Source organism: Cibotium barometz, chromosome 16 (assembly GCF_041138505.1).
Source record: "Cibotium barometz isolate CiBa-2024 chromosome 16, ASM4113850v1, whole genome shotgun sequence".
Classification (NCBI taxonomy): domain Eukaryota; kingdom Viridiplantae; phylum Streptophyta; class Polypodiopsida; order Cyatheales; family Cibotiaceae; genus Cibotium; species Cibotium barometz.
Window position 1 is genome coordinate 49220527 of NC_141061.1, and position 9156 is coordinate 49229682.

Consider the following 9156-nt stretch of genomic DNA (forward strand, 5'->3'; position numbering starts at 1 on the left):
CAAGGAGGGAACGCATTCTCGAGAACTCCACGAGGGTACATCTGAAGCCTCATTCAAGACCACCAACACCAGATCTGAAGGAAAAAGTAAGGAGTCCACCTCGGGACAACATGTCGAATAGTTGGCCGTTGCATTAGTGCAACAAATGACCCAACATTGGAGAGCCGACCAAGGCCGGGATTGAGTTTGGACAATCCCATCTCTACCCAAAGAGGCAGCTAGTATGGTGCTTAATTTGTCGAGCTAGCCATACTAGCACGGAGTGTCCACATCTGTGACCCTGTCCCACCCTCTATTGCACATACTACCAAAGACGGGGCAATCACGAAACCACAAATTGTTATCAACAAAGGGCTACTCAAGCCAGCGCCTTACCTTAAGCCCTACCAGATCAGCAAAGGGGATAGCTGGGTAGTTATCAAAAGTGGTTTGGAAAAACGTGTCATAAAACAATATATGATGAAAAGGATAGCAAGGAATTTGCACCTCTTATGGAGCCAAAAGATTCTGAGAATTGGATGCATATCCTTGCTACCTTGGACATACTTCCAAGGTGCATGGGAACCAGGTTTGCGAAACTTTCCTGATGTCACCACTCATGAACTAGAAAAGGCCAATAAGGTAAAACCATCACAAGGAACATGCTCACATAGAACTCGCAAACCGAATGGATTCTCTCGCCATGAACGCTTTTTTTTTCTACTGATTCAAACACCCACTGGCTAAAATACATAGGGGCGGTTGAAGCACATGAACACGTCAGCCAAATATGGCAAAAGGAGTTCACAAATAACTCTCTCATGGTCCACATGACCACCTATCAGCAATGAAGATCCACTATATTGTGATACATTGGGTGTCATTATTTGTGCTATTGGTGCGAGATACAATAGTTATTGTGCAAATGTTGCAAGAACGTATTTGATTGATGGAGACCCAGTTCAATACCCGGGAAAAGGTAAGCACACTCAGAAAGAGGTTCCTGAATTTCCTTATCGAGGTAGAAAACTCCTCTTAAGGGGGGAGTAATGTCAAGACAATGGAATTATTGGGAGGCTAGAGAGCTCGACCTTCTCTCAGCAAGGCACAAGCGGGGTTTAGGGGAGTCAAAATGATTAGGTATAACCTAAGAGTGGCCGAACACTAGTGAGAATGGCCAGGCACATGTGAAGAGCAACTAGCTAATAAAAGTAGTTAGGTCCAATCTTAGAGGGTCATGTTTTATTTTGGCTATGGTTGGGTGGAGCAAATGTGAGAGCTCTCAGCACCTTATGATTAGAGAAGAAGAACGTGGAGTTGTCATGGCATCCCTTTCACATGCAAAAAATTAAATGACATCATCATCAAGAAGGATGTAGCATAAAAAGATGTTTTCTACTTCATTAGCTTGTACAAGGCGATTGAGTTTCATAGAGCATATAAGAGGATAGGAGGGTACATCATGTTCACCTTGCAAGTGCACTTGCTTACCATCTATTTCAAACTCAAAAGGATTATGCAAAACACCTAAAAGTAGGTGGTTTACTAAGTCCACTAGAGATCCCAAATGGCAAGTGGGAGAGTATCTCAAAGAACTTTATAGTTGGATTACCTAAAACGAACACAGGCCACGATTTGATTTGGGTAGTTGTAGAGATAGGTTGACAAAAATGTGTTAGTTTATTTCGATAGAAACAACAATGACTACGCCTGAGTTAGCAAGGCTATTCATTGAAAATATCTATTGACTATATGGCTTACTTGACGATATAGTTAGTAATAGAGATACAAAGGTTAACAATCATTTTTGGCATGGTGTGTTCAAGAGATTGGACACCATGCTAAGTATGAGTACGACTGATTATCCTTAAACTTCAAACTCAAAAGAATTATGCGAAATGCCTAAAAGTAGGTGATTTACTAAGTCCACTAGAGATTCCAAAGGGCAAGTGGGAGAGTATCTCAATGGACTTTATAGTTGGATTACCTAAAACAAATAGAGGCCACGATTCGATTTGGGTGGTCGTAGACAGGTTGTCGGTTTATTTCGACCAAAACGACAGTGAATACGCCTGAGTTAGCAAGGCTATTCATTGAAAATATCTATCGACTATATGGCTTACTTGTCGTTATAGTTAATGATAGAGATACAAAGTTTAATAGTCATTTTTGGCGTAGTGTGTTCAAGAGACTGGACACCATGCTAAGTATGAGTATGGTTGATCATCCTCAAAACGATGGTCAAACCGAGAGAGTCAACCAAGTCTTAGAAGACATGCTACGAGCATATGTAGCTAAAAAGCAAAATAATTCGGAATAATATCAGCCCATATTGAAATTTGCTTATAATAGTGCCAAACATTCAACCACATGAGTTAGTCCATTTATGTTGATGTATGGTTTTCAACCACGAGCGCAAGTGGCTATTGGACTAGAGATTTTCTTTAAGATCTCCAAGAGATGACGAAAATTGCGAAAGATAATGTTAAGAGAGCACATGACCATGCTAAACATTATGCAGACAAATCATCTTTGAGGAAGGTGATAAAGTGTTTTTAAAGGTTCCCGCACACTTTGAATCTTTGAAAATGGGGAGAAGTCCAAAGCTATCTCCAAGGTATTGTGGTCCATTTATAATACTTAAAAAAGTAGGTAGTGTTGCTTATAAGCTAGCTTTACTAGAAAGCTCTAAAGTTCATCCAGTTTTTCATGTTAGTAGACTCAAAAAGAAGTTGGGTGATGGTGATAGTCTTGTCAGTCAAGAGATCCTAGTAGAACTTATCGAATCCCCATCCTTACCACATGAACCAGAAAAAGCCTTGGATTTCTAAGAGAAAAGAACTCGACACTCTATATGACAGGAGTGTTTAGTCAAGTGGAAGGATAGACCAGAAGAAGCTTCCACTTGGGAAAAGGTAAGCACACTCAGAAAGAGGTTCCCGAATTTTCTTTTCGAGGACAAAAACTCCTCTTAAGAGGGGAGTAATATCAGGACAATGAAATTATCGAGAGCCTAGAGAGCTCGACCATCCGGGCAAGGCACGAGCGGGGTTTAGGGGAGCTAAAATGACCAGGTATGGCTTCAAGAGTGGCCAAAATCTAGTGAGAGTGGCCGGGCACATGTGAAGAGCAACCAACTAATAAAAGAAGTTGGGTCCAATCTTAGAGGTTCATGTTTTATTTTGGCTATGGTTGGGTGGAGCAAATGTGAGAGCTCTCAGCACCTTGTGATCAGAGAGAAGAAGAACATGCAACTGTCATGGCAGCCCTTACACAACTTGATTCTTATATTCCGAGTCTAATCCACGAATAAATCCACAAATTTTTTGAAAGTCGTCCATTCCTTTCAACTTGAGAATGATTTCTTGATAATTGGATATATACTGAGTCAATGTGAGATTTCTCATCTCACAATTGTCCCATGCTTCCCAATTACGATCCATCTCATTCTTTGAAAGAAATTCTTTCATAAATGCACTTTCAAATCCAGCCCATGTAGTAGGCCGATTTCCGGACTCCAAGCTCATCCACCACTTATGTGCTTAACCTCCTAGAGTTTAAGCTCAAGCGTGCGTATCTCCTTTGGAGTGTGATAGAATCGATGCAAATCTTACCACTTTTATAAAAAAGTGTTGGCCGCATCCTTATTGCATTCCTTCTCCTCCCCATTAAAAGTCAGAGGTTTTAAATCAAAATTTTAGAATAGCAACAACATCTCTAGAGTGAGATGTACCGACATTCATGTTGTCGCCTTGGGCGGGAGGCACTGGCATCCCTCCCCACTGAAGCACTTATAGTGGTAGAAGCTTGCATGTTATCCTTTAACTCTTGAAGAAGAGGAGTATCTTATCATACTTGGCCTCAATGCCCAAAGTACGAGACTCTAGAGCTTTAAACTGTTTAGTGCTGCTGACCAAATTATCAAGATCATCGTCGGTCTCATCGTGACATCAAGATCGGCCACTCCCTTCTCTGTGTTCGACAAAGGTGTCCGATAAACAACTGGGATCTCCACTTACGGACTCATTAGGGTTGGTTATAGACTCTATAGGAACCCTCGAAATGCGATGCAGGAGAATAAACACAAGCACCGACCTCTATGAAATCAACTGATTTGTTAGATCAAAGCGAAATCACCGGTGTGGTATTACGAGCTGAGAGTTGTCGTGGCAAAACACCTCTCGATCGTCGTAAAAAGGCCCAAAATTCCTTTAGAAGAATCCTGCGTGGGAACTGCCTCCAAATTCCAAAGGTTTAAAGCCTTTGAAATTTAAATCTTTGAAATTTTTCTCTTTTCTCTTTTTTTTTAAAAAAAGAGAAATTTTCTAACTCCACGCTACAACAAAGGCCTACAACTCAACGGCAACTCAACTTTCGTTGGATGGAACCAGGCGACGTCCATAGGTCCGTCGGCTGAGTTAAGGTCTGAAGTTAGGCGACGTGCTTCCTCTCCTCTTACACGTAGACAGTGCGCCTTTTCAAAACGGATGGCCAAACGCGGACGTTTTGAATCGGGTAGTCCACACTGTGCAACGCTGAGTGCTGTTTTGTCCATTGGCTATGGGAATCAACATGCTTGCCAGTACTGGTGTGGCTGTGGGCAACAAGTATGGCGGACTCTACATGTTTTTGCGTAAATTCACAGGCGGACGCTTTCACACTTAACCAATACCAAAAGCTTCCTTACTCGAAGATTCGCAGCATTCAGCACTTGAGGTCGATTCGCTCCCCTCTGATACCAGTGTAAGGGCTGCCATGCGTTCTTCTCTAAACACAAGGTGCTGAGAGCTCTCACGTTTGCTCCACCCAACCATAGCCAAAATAAAACATGACCCTCTAAGATTGGACCCAGCTTCTTTTATTGTCTAGTTGCTCTTCCCATGTGCTCGACCACTCTCACTAGTGTCCGGCCACTCTTGGGTCCATACATGGTCATTTTGGTTCCCCTAAACCCCGCCCGTGCCTTCCTGGATGGTCAAGCTTTCTAGGCTCCCGATAATTTCGTTGTCTTGACAGTCCCACAATAACGGACAGCTAGGGACCTCATATGGTAGTCCAACCAAGGTGAAGGAAATTAACCTGGCAGGCCTAGGTGAAGACTCGAGGCCAATATATATTGGGGATGACCTCTTTGCTGAACTCGTTGCTCTACTCATAGAATTCCAGGATTTCTTTGCTTGAAATTACACAAATATGAAGGGTGTACCTCCCGAAGTAGGCAAACACACCATTCCGATGGTCGATGGAGGGAGTCCGGCGAAGCAAAGAGAGTACCCTATGAATCCAAAGTACTCCAAGATGGTTCGGGAAGAAATCAATTGACTCATTGACGCCAGATTCATCTATGAAATAGAGCACACAAAATGGGTATCACCCATTTTGATAGTACCCAAAAGGAATGGGAAGGTACGAGTATGCGTGGACCTCAAAAAGGTCAATGCCACCACTATACGGGATCACTATCCCTTACCCTTCACAGAGCACGTGCTCGAACGAGTCGCAGGAAAGGAATCCTATAGCTTCCTTTATGGATTCTCCGGCTACAATCAAGTATTGATCGACCCCAAGGATCGACACAAAACGGCCTTTTCTACTGGATAGGGAACCTATGCATACCACGTCATGCCTTTTGGGCTAACCAATGCCCCCGGCACCCTTCAACATCTGATGTTTGTGCACGGTTATAAGGAGTATCTTTGAAAATTCCTTGAGGTCTTTATGGATGACCTCTGTGTCAATTCCACGTGGAAAGCACACCTCGGAAGGTGCTAGAAAGATGCAGGTTGTGCTATATTTCATTAAACCCTCTCAAATGCCAGTTCTGGGTTAGGCATGAAGTTATCATGGGACACATTGTCTCTAAACAAGGAATCTCCACTAACGATAGCAAGGTGTCAGCGTTTTTTTTTCATGTATGCCGATATAGCTTGCCCCCTTCACGGACTCTTGATTCTCTTTTAGTGGACATAGGAATGCCAATAGGCGTATACACCCTCAAGAAAGCCTTGGAAAGTGCTCCTATTTTGAGGTCCCCCAACTGGGACATCATCTTTCATGTCCACATCGACGTTCGACCTTTGTTGTTGGGTGTGTGCTGGTCCAACCCGATGAACATAAGATGGATTTCCCCATCAGCTTTGCTAGCCACCAACTAAACGAGGCAAAACAAAATTATACCACAACTGAGAGGGAAGTTTATTTTATTATCATGTGGTTCTGAATGTGGCTATTCTCCCCGTGTGTTGTTATGTACATATGTGAGTATGTTTCATAGAGCTCTACTTTGATGAGAGAATGAAATTGTGCTACCTATATGTTGTATGCAAGAGAGAAACTTAGCAAGAGAGAACAAGTAGCATACATGTATGCAAGTAACATAGTATAGCTTCCAAAAGAAGTACTCATCCTACTCAATATAACCATAATTGATGTTTAATGAGAAATTTAGTGACGGTCTCCTCACAAAGCTATTAGTCAAGACGTTCAAATTTACCACAAAAAGTGTTTTTCTTCAAGCAATTAGACCTTTGGAGGAGCCTACAAGATAAATACAAATTCCAATGGTGTAACACTTCTTATTCACTTTTCGATAATAGGACTTTAAATTAGACATTTCTAGGTGTCGTGCCACAATTTGAAATAAGCATCATGACTTAAATGACAATAACGTTCTATAGACACTACAAGGAAAAAGTTGGTCAAATGTCACTTGTTGATTGTGACATTGTGTAAACTTGAAAAAAATTAAGGTGATAGTGCACAAATGGAATCGCCGTGGCACTTCTAGTTTTTAGAGAATTTAATGCTGCAGGTTTGACTGCCACCTACAATATCTCTGATAGTGTGTAGTTGTATCCCTGGTTAAATGTAATTTATGCTTAATTAATATAATTATTCTCTTTTTAATGCTATCTACCAAATTAATGGACTGAAGATTTCCCAAGATTTGCTCAGGAGGAATGGAACGAGCATGGCAAGTTTGCCATAGCCGTGTTTTGTGAATGGAATGGGTGTTCGCTTCTCAGAGAGATTCATCCAGAATGGGATTTTTGCCTAGTTTCCTCCTCTGATTTTTGCAGATTCAGGTATCTTCCCAATGTTTTTTTGGGATTTTTGTTTTGATAGGGAGCTAGAGCTAATCTCTAGCTACCTATTGATGCCTAGAATGCGTAACGAAACCTTACAAATTAAGATTAATTTGATAATTAAACTATGATGCAAACTTAATGAAAGATGAACAAAAAATAAAAAATTGTATGAATGTCAAGGGCAAAGATTGAACACTTGTGTCTCCCACACACTTGGTGAAGACCTCAATGCTCCAATGCTCCAGTTCACCTCCATAGCTGCATGGAACATCATCAAACAAAAAAAAAAACTTAAAACAAAAAGAAAATAAACCGGTGGATTTGCACTCCAACCGGGCCAAATGAGGACTCTAGTAAATGAAATAAGTGGAGGACCCTAAGGTAAGTCATATCCCCAGCAGCGGTGCCAAAGATGTTAATCCAAACAAACAACCTTGCACACCAGAGAGGGAAAGAAGAAGAGAAACAACCATGCAAGGGTCGAGTCAGAGATGTACACTTCGCCAACCCTAATGAGGGTTAACTCCCCTTTGTGAGGCTACTAGGGGCTCACTCCACCACCACTTGTGTCACCCAAGAGCTAGGTGAAGAGCAAGGAAGGAGGGATCTATGGAAAGCTCAACCTTCACTCCATGCCACATGCATGCAAGAGGGACCTTGGTAGAGAGACAAGAGAGGGGAGAGGAGAGGGACCTTGGTAGAGAGACAAGAGAGGGGAGAGGAGAGGATAAGCTAGGTCATCAGCATCCCTAACATGCATACACCACAACAATCAAGCATGCAAGTATTAAAAATACATGCATGCATCCACAAGCTCAAGAGAGTGAGAGAGAGAGAGAGAAAGACAAAACTCAAATGAGACTAATGGGATTGTCCCTTTTCATATTCCATAAAATGTCTTTATATAAAAGATCTCTCATTTTACAATGGCCAGCCGTCCATTTATAATCGGTAGGGGCCCAAAACTAGCTTCCTAGCTCTATGTACATCTCTTTCCTATGATCGGCATTGCACAAGCTGTAAGCTCGCTCATTCCATATCTCTTTTATTCATTAAGCACTTTGTGCGGTTACAAAAAGATAACTTACAAGAAGCATAGCCACACTTGAAAATTAATGTTAACCAGAGTGGTTAACACCTTAGCAATCTACCAAGTATTTACATCCCAAGGCCAAGATAGAGTGGAAAAAATAAAAGATTTTTGAGTAGAAAAATAGCTCTACTTTATTACCTGTGGTGGTTGGACAGGAAGCCAAGTCTTCCACACTCCACCAAGAGAAACTCCTCCCACTAATCACCTCCGATCGCACCGTCCCGCCAGTGCCCTCCGACATCTCCAGGTCCTTCGACCTACCAGTGGCACTTACGATGTGCACGGCCAACTCCAAGGGTACTCGTGGAGGTAACACCCCTCTCCCTTTCCCAAGGCAGTGCGAGATCCTCTTCGAGAACCATCTCCCTTTTCCCGATGGAAGATCTTCTCTCTACACAACATGAGTAGGGGCTGGGAGTTCGAGGAGGAGGACACCCAAGGAGGAGTTAAGGGGAGCACTCTCTCTACAGTGTAGCACATTCTGGGGTGTAGGACATTCTCTGATGGAGGACAATCTCTCTTGTATCCTTCTTTTTTGCATTTTGGTATACAGTGTTACGCTCTTGTGGTGTTTAGTCTATCTCTCTGTGTGAGTGAGGTGAGTGAGTGGTTAGTGGTGGGTGTGGTGTGAATCAGAGGTCTGTAGGGATAATGAGGTGCTAGGTGGTGGTTGGAGAGCACGGTAGACACTGTAGAGCATAAGTCTTGCATGTCTAGCGCCGAGTGAGGTCTACTCATCCTTGGCGAGTATACTTCCCTAAGAGAATACATGCTCCCTTTCCCCCAACCCTAGTGTTTGTGTTGGTATTCCGTGAGTTCCCTAGCGCGAGGACCGCCAGAGCCATCCACAACTAAGTCAAAATTTGGCCATCACAGTGGGGCTCTCCTAGAGGTCAAGGATAGTCTCAAAAAAATTTCTTTTCTTTTTTGGTGATTTTTGATCATGGTGAGAGGAGTGTTGTGTATGCCCCTGAAGACTAGAGCTTCTGGAGGTAA